General features: G+C 43.0%; 1 pseudogene; it reads left to right on the plus strand.

Moving 5' to 3' along the window:
• Positions 1–2,700: 2,700 nt before the first annotated feature.
• LOC102005539 lies at positions 2,701–6,290 on the plus strand (annotated as a pseudogene).
• The last annotated feature ends 1,585 nt before the right edge of the window (positions 6,291–7,875 follow it).

The following is a 7,875-nucleotide window of genomic DNA, read 5'->3' on the forward strand; positions in this document are numbered from 1 at the left end:
CATACAATACAGAGTTACAAACAAAGTGGTAGGGAATTAACAATGGTGGTTGTATTACATATTGATATCTTCAAAGTGGCTTCTCATGAAAACAGATTAAATAAATTATTTTTGTAGCCATGTAGTTTAAAAAGGATTTTTTTTTTTTATTTTTCTCCGGTACCGGGAACCAAACTCAGGACCTTGCACTGGCCAGGCAGGCGCTTTGCCGCTGAGCTAAATCCCCAGCCCTGTAGCCATGTAGTTTATTCTGTAATACTTACCTTTGCCATCCAGGTGTTAAAGCAGGATTGGACACGAATGAAATGAATGATGTGGCTATGTTAAAAATGAAATATATTTACCAAACAAGCTATAGGAATAGGAGGTGATCACCAAGGAGCATGGGGTTTTCTGAGGAGGACAAAAACATTGCAAAATTGGTTAATTGGTTAGTAGTGATGGCTGCACAATGATACAAGTATATTAGAAATCTTTCCATTGTGCATACGAAATAGGTGAATTGCACGTTGCATGAATTAGGTGTCAATAAGCTATTTAAAAATACTTGGGCCACATGCCAAAGTTTGACAACCCTTGCTCAAGGTTACTGTCTAATTTTCCTTTTCAGGGCATGGGTCCCTACATGAGCAAAGGGTAAGTACAATCAGCACATTTGTACCCATTCTGAGCATGCCAGGGGACTCTCTGTGTCTGAACACTGAGGCCGTAGAGACTCATGGCAAGTCCTTGTATTTTCATGCCATTTCTTTTCCACCTAAGGGAAATATTTTTAACTCACCTTATAATTTCCTCCTCCCGGAGTCCTTTTGGGAGACTAGTATGATGGATCAATGAATGTCAGATAGCCAAGCATTCTGCCTTCAAAAGTATGTAAAGAGCCTCAGAGTCCACATGCCTGAGTTACTTTTCTTCATTGTTATTATGACTTGGGGTTTTTGCAAGGAGAAACAATATAATACAGGCCACATAATTTATAGGATTATTTTATAATAGTCACCCAAAGAATCATATACAAGAGAGTGCGGGAAATCTGTCCACATGCTAAAGACCCAAGAATCCAGGTGAGGGCCTGGATCCCCTGATAATGTCCTGCATGAGTCCAGCTGAAGACTTAGAGCCCATAACAGTGCCCCCCATGAGTCCAGCTGGAGGCCTAGAGCCCATGACAATGTCACATGAAGGCCTGTTTTATGGATCTGCTCTGGGAAGGCCCAAAGGTCAGTGGTGGAAGCTAGAAAGTCTGTGCCAGCAGGATGAAGGATCTGTGCTAGCAGGCTGAGGGATCTGCACTGGAGCCAAGAAGTGATGCGCAAAATAAGAACCAAAGCTCCCCTGAAAAGTGCCACAGCCATCCTCAGCAACAGTGAGGTCCTGAGCTCTTCTGATGATGAGGAAAGCTGAATTCCCATCAGGAAAGCCCATGAGACAAGCTTCCTGAGGAGACTGAGCTGTGCACCATCTTCCCCTCTGGAGCCAGGAAGCGATGCTCAGAGTGAGGACCAGAGCTCCCCAAAAGTGAACTGAAGCCATTCTCAGTGACAACAAGGTCCTAAACTACTCAAAGGATGAAAACAGCTGAGTTCATCAGAAAAGCCAGGATTACAAACTCCTCCAAAAGAATCAACAGCTCCTTACAGCTTCTACCAGCTCCCAACAGCCTCTCTCAGCTCCCAAGAGCCTAACTTCTTCTTCTCCCGTTCTGCCTCTTATGCTGCTGGCAACAGTCCTCAGGGGGCCTCCCACACCCAGCACCATGCTTACTCAGTTCACCTGGGTGTTACAAGTTGCCCACCAGTTGTCAGTCCACCACAATTACTAAGACAAAATAGTCAACACCCAAAGGTAAAGGAGGAATGGATTATTTTGGCTCGCATTTTGTAAAGGTTTTAGTCCCTAATTCCCTGGCTCTAAGGCAGGGTGGCATGGCAAACAGGCATCAGAAAGGAGATACAGTTCCTGGGAGCCAGACTACAGCAAAGGCAAGCCATTGACAAACTATAAGTAACTAGTAGCAAGCATCTTGTCCCTTATGTTGTATCCAGGCTACCCACCCTTAGGGCCCATAGCACTCACACCCTTAATCCTAGCATTGCACCATGAATCAGTCACACAGTCTAGACCCAGCCGCCTCTGAAAAAACCCCACCTATGACAACATGAGGCTTTGGGAGGACGTCTAGACACAAGCTGGAACATCGCATATTCCTGAGGGAAGATGTTCAAAGTGTGGCTCTGCTTGGTCTGCCTTGGAAAGAAAAGACATTCTTTGTTTTGCTTTGTAAAAAGATAAAAGAAACTTAATCATGCCCACAAATATTATTCTTCAGATGCCAACATTGCTTCCTCAGAGCAGGGCAAATCTCTGGCACACAGTGGCTGTGGCTGTGGCTGAATCAGCCCTGAGTGAGTAACCATGTGTGTTGCTCTCAGGAAATATGCTTCCACATCAACCACACTGGAGCATTAAGTGGGAGATGGGTTTCCATCTCTGTTTTTTTGTTGTTGTTTGTTTTGGATTTTGGTTTTTTTTTGTTGTTGTTTTTTTTTTTTTCCAGTACCAGGAATCGAACTCATGACCTTGCACTTGCCAGGCAGGCGCAGTGCCGCTGAGCTAAATCCCCAGCCCTGGGGTTCCATCTCTGGCTAGGAGACACCTGGGCCTGCACAAGGCAGAAGTGGAGGGGGGGCACGCTGGAGGATGAATTTACAACTGGTTTTCTAGGTGGAACATATCATCTCAATTTGCTATATGTTTGTCCAAACAGATGAAAATAGACATTTGAAAGCAAATGCTGAATCATGTGGTGAATGTATCCACACAGAGCCAAACTATGAGTGGTGCACATTAGAAGGAATGCCTACTTCTACACAATATGATGACTTAGCAGCCTTAAAAAAGAAGAGCTGCCGTCCAGGTGACACAGAAAATCCCACAAGCTCCAAAAATATAAATAGAAAGAAAAATGTCACCAGCTGGAGCAGAGGAACAGCAGGGAGGCAAAAGCCAGAAGACATCTGTTATGGTTTATACATTGTGTCAACTTGGGGAGTCTAGAGGTTTGGCTAAGTGACTCAGCAGGAAGGCAGGATACTTACTTTGTATATATCCTGAGCCTGTGGAAGAGGAGGGCATGGAGATTATGTGAGAGCTACATGCCCCTCAGGTGGGGGTAGCCTGTTTACAATGGAAGGCAGGGAAAAAGGCTGCTTGCCACCATTCCTCTCTTTTGCACTGGCTGCTTTGCTGTTTGGCTGCCATTCCCCACTTTGCTCTTGTTGTTTTGTTATCTTCTGCCTCGGAGCCAGCCAAGTATGGACTGCAACCTCCACAAACTGTAAGCTAAATAAACCTTTCCTTCCTTAATTTTGGGCATTGGGTATTTTGTCTCAGCAATGAGGGAAAAGTAACCAACACAACATCCCTGGAGCTCGTTCTACAGTTATGATCAGGAGAGTCACAGATGTTTACATTAAAATTCAAGGGGCTGAGAGACCATTCTATGGATCTGTACTACCTCATGTTTCTCTTACTCAAGAAAAAATTGTTTGGAGAATGTGAAAAGCCTTGGAACAGGTCTAATCTATGAAGTGAATAGGATTGCTTCAGTCTTCTGAAGTGGATTTGGCTCCTTTGTAGAGAAAATGATGATGCCTTTCATTAGCACAACACTGGTGTCATGGTTTGTATCTAGATGTCCCCCAAAGCCTCATGAGGTCATAGGGCTTTTTCAGAGGTTACTGAATCTAGTAGCAAGCATCTTGTCCCTTGTGTTGTATCCAGGCTACCCGCCCTTAGTGTCCGTGGCACTCACACCCTTAATCCTAGCACTTGCACCATGAATCAATCACACACTCTAGACCCAGCTGCCTCTGAAAAAACCCCACCTATGACCACATGAGGTTTTGCGAGGACATCTAGACACAAGCTGTAACACCACATATTCCTGAGGGAAAATGTGTGATGCTGGGGTTAAGGCTGTGTGATTAGTGAAGCAGTCTCTTGATTAGTTTGACATAGTTCTGGCTGGGATTAAGGTTGAGTGCTACAACTGCCCTAGGGCAGGTCACCTGCATACAATATAAGGGACAGAAAGAGTCATGCCTCCTTCCCTTGTTGCTTTTACCATCTCATGGGTGCCATGAACTATTATCCCCTGTGGTGGCCCTCTGCCAGACCACCCTGCCTTGGAGCCAGCTGATTATGGACTGAAACCTCTACAAACTGCGAGCCAAATAAACCTTTCCTCCCTAAACTTTGGGTGTCTGGTATTTTGCCTCAGTAACAAAAGAAAAGTAGCTAAGACAGCTGGCAAAGCTCAGAAACCCTTTGTACTGGTGCACAGAATTGTGTCAAGCCCTTCAAGTACCAAAACATGCTCAGCCTTACTGGCAAGGGAGAGGTATGTAATGAATCTGTTGGTAAACAGCACATATCTGGAAATTTGGGTTGCCGTGAACTTGGTTTTGATGCAGTCATGCAAGTGGCAGTTTGTGGACCATTGATTGGCTGGAGGAATGTCACATGACTGCTGGTGTTTTCCACTGGTGCTGGGGTCCACTTCACTAGACATGAAAAATTTTGTGGCATTGTCTTACTCAGTGATGGCCAGTGTCACCTGGAGAATAGTGTGTACCCAAAGAGCCATTTTGCTGATTACTCCTCTATCGTTCACCTTGTCCAGAAACTCAGTGAAAGTTTTTTGCAGTGACTGAAGAATTTCAGCCCATTTACAAGGAACTGAAAAATTTGATCTCTACGTCAGAAGTAGAGACATTATCTGCAAATTTGAGCAATGTAATCCATTCGAACATTGATGCACACAATTCCTTTTCTTCAAAGGTCATTTTGAAAAACAGCAAACTGCCAAAACAAGTAACCACAAATTATAAATCTTACTGCAAGAATGGAGTGAGCAGAACAGGGGAAAATGGAAGAAAATGTTGCAATATTTCCAATGGAAAGGAGATTCAATTTGAATTTAACATAACTGCCAATAAATATCCAAATAAGAATTCAGAAACCATTAAAATCAAACCTGTGGGCTTCACTGAGGGAGCAGAGGTTATTGTTCAGTTCATCTGTAGGTGGTAGGTGCGAGGGCAAGGGCGTCTTTGAGAGTTCCAGGAGTCAGGCTGGCAACAGGATGTTTAAACACAGTCTGCAGGTACGACGGCTGTGTTGGTAGACACTGAAAATAGCAAAGATGAAACAAACAGTAGAGGCATGGATGCCTGCTGCAGGAAAGAGAACAGCTCTGAAATCTGTAGTAACAATGGACAGTGTGTCTGTGAACAGTGTATCTGCAAGACGAGGGATAACACAAATGAGATTTATTGCACCAAGTGCTGAGTGTGCAATAATTTCAGCTGTGATGAATCCAGTGGCCTAATTTGTGGAAACAATGGTGTGTGCAGGTATTAGGTGTGTGGATATTATTCCAACTACACTGGCAGAGTGTGTGACTGTTCTCTGGACACTACTGTATGCATAGATGTGAATTGGCAGATCTGCAATGGCTGAGGCTTCTATAAGTGTGATGTCTGACCACAAGGTTCAAGGGCAGATCTGTGAGATGTGCCAGAACTGCCTCAGCATCTGTGCCTATCATAAAGAATGTGTTCAGTGCAGAGAGTTTTCAATAATGGAGAAAAGGAAGACAGGCATGCACAGGAATGTTGCCATTTCAGCCTTACCAGGGTGGAAAGTCGGACTTTACCCCAGCCAATCCAAGTGGACCTACTGTCCCACTGTGAGAAGGACATGGATGACTGCTGGTTCTATTTCACGTAGTCAGTGACTGGGAACAAAGAAGCCATTGTTCACATTGTGAAGACTCCAGAATGCCCCACTGGCCCAGACATCATTCCAATTATTGCTGGCATGGTTGCTGGGATTTTTTTTATTGACTTTGCATTACTGGTGATTTGGAAGCTTTTAATGATAATTCATAACAGAAGGGAAATTGCTAAATTTGAAAAGGAAAAAATGAATGCCAAGTGAGACATAGGCAAAAATCCTACTTATAAGAATGTGGTAATGCTGGGCATGGTGGCACACTTCTGTAATCCTAGCACTGGGGAGGCTGAAGCAGGAGAATTGTTGCGAGTTTGAAGCCAGCCTAGGCTACAAAATGAGCTCAAGGCCAACCTGAACTCCATAGTGAGACCCTGTCTCAAAAAGACCAAAAAAAAAAAAAAAAAAAAAAAAAAAAGAGTGCTGTGAAAAGTGTGGTCAATCCAGTGTATGAGGGAAAAGGAGTATTACCTGTGCAAATTTCACTGCACTGAATGCAAAGTAGCAATTTTCATAGCCACAGTAAGGTAGCTTTAGGGCACTGTTGCCATCTTTCTATTCATGTGCAAGTTTGGGAGATGTATAACATGTATAATTTTTTAAAGTTTTATTATTTTGAAACTAGTGTTCTAATACATACCAAGGATTGACAGAAGACTTGAGACAGGATTGTTATCCTTGTCAGCGAAGGTCACGTTGTGCCTTTTGACTTTTTCTTCCTGGATTCTTGAAATCAAGTTCTTATCGGATTAAGTGAGATTTCAAGGATGACTGAAAGGTCAATAGTTAAAGTAATAAGCATTATGAGAGTTTCTGTTAATCACATATTAAAACTGAGTGCTAGGTTCTCAGATATCTCAGTTTTCAGTTATACAGCATCTAAAGTAAATGTCTTGCTAGCTAGTTTAGGATTGTTTGCAATCTGTTATTTTGCTGTTTGCTACTATACATGACCGATGACACAGCTGAAAGATGAGTGTTTTGAGAGTTTCTGGTGTAAAACCATTTTGAAACAGTTAATCTACAAAGGCCAAAGGAAAAATTTAGAGTTAGGAAGGAAAAACAAATAGCTTTAAATCCTGTCTGCCTTTTTAAGAGTTACTCAATCTGGCTAACTTTAATGCCTTCTCTTTATAAATTTAAGCCTTGGATAAAAGTACTGGGAAATTTTCTGCTAAAGAGTCCTTGATTTAGCAGTATTTACCTCAAGATAAATCATGTAGTAGTTACTGGATGAGGACTTTTTCAGTTGTATTTATTTTATTTTATTACTTTTTAAATTCTTGGCGCTTTTTCTTTCTCTAATCTCTTAATGTATTTGTTTAAAGTTTTAAGCAACACATTTTTATGGGGATGTTTTTCTTTGAGGTTGTAGCTGTACATTTGCTTTTTGCATGACCATGTGAAGCTGTCCTGTGGCTTTTGCAATGGCAGTCACTTAGGCAAATCTCATTTTCTTCAGGCCTGAGCAGACACTGTATTCACTGCTCACTGTCCGAGCTGCTCACCTTGTTTCATACTAGTCACATTCTCGTTTTAAGAACCTTCTAGTTCTAACAGTTCACTTTTAACAACACTATTTGCTGAAGTTATTTATTAGATAAAAATTCCTAAAATACTTAACTTGAAAAAATGGGAGGTGGGGAAATCCATGGCCCATGCATCCCTCACACCTAACCATGGCCTACTCTGTCATTCCCAAGGGTGTGGGCTGCTTTCTCATGGCAGCTTTCACAGGCAACAAGAGCTGCCACAACTCCCACATACCCTTTCTCTCCCAAGAGTTACTAAGCCATGGGTCAGGAAGCTGATGGGAGCAGTAAGAGAAGCCATGTTCCATGAGGGATCAGGAATTTGGTTTTTGTGATAAAGCCATGAAACCCCAGAAGCTGGTACATAGGACAGGAGGCAGCCATGCTTTGTGGAGTGAACTCTGACTGAAAGCCCAAAGCCTGGACTGTGAGGACTCCAGGCATGTGGCCGTGGAGTGCCGTAAGCTGCTCTGAGTGCTCAGCCAGTTGTGAGACTGGATAGTTCCACTGGAACCTACCGCTGTGCTCCTGTGGATTCCTTTCTGTG

This window comes from Chinchilla lanigera, unplaced genomic scaffold (genome assembly GCF_000276665.1).
Source record: "Chinchilla lanigera isolate Chin_1 unplaced genomic scaffold, ChiLan1.0 scaffold00201, whole genome shotgun sequence".
Classification (NCBI taxonomy): domain Eukaryota; kingdom Metazoa; phylum Chordata; class Mammalia; order Rodentia; family Chinchillidae; genus Chinchilla; species Chinchilla lanigera.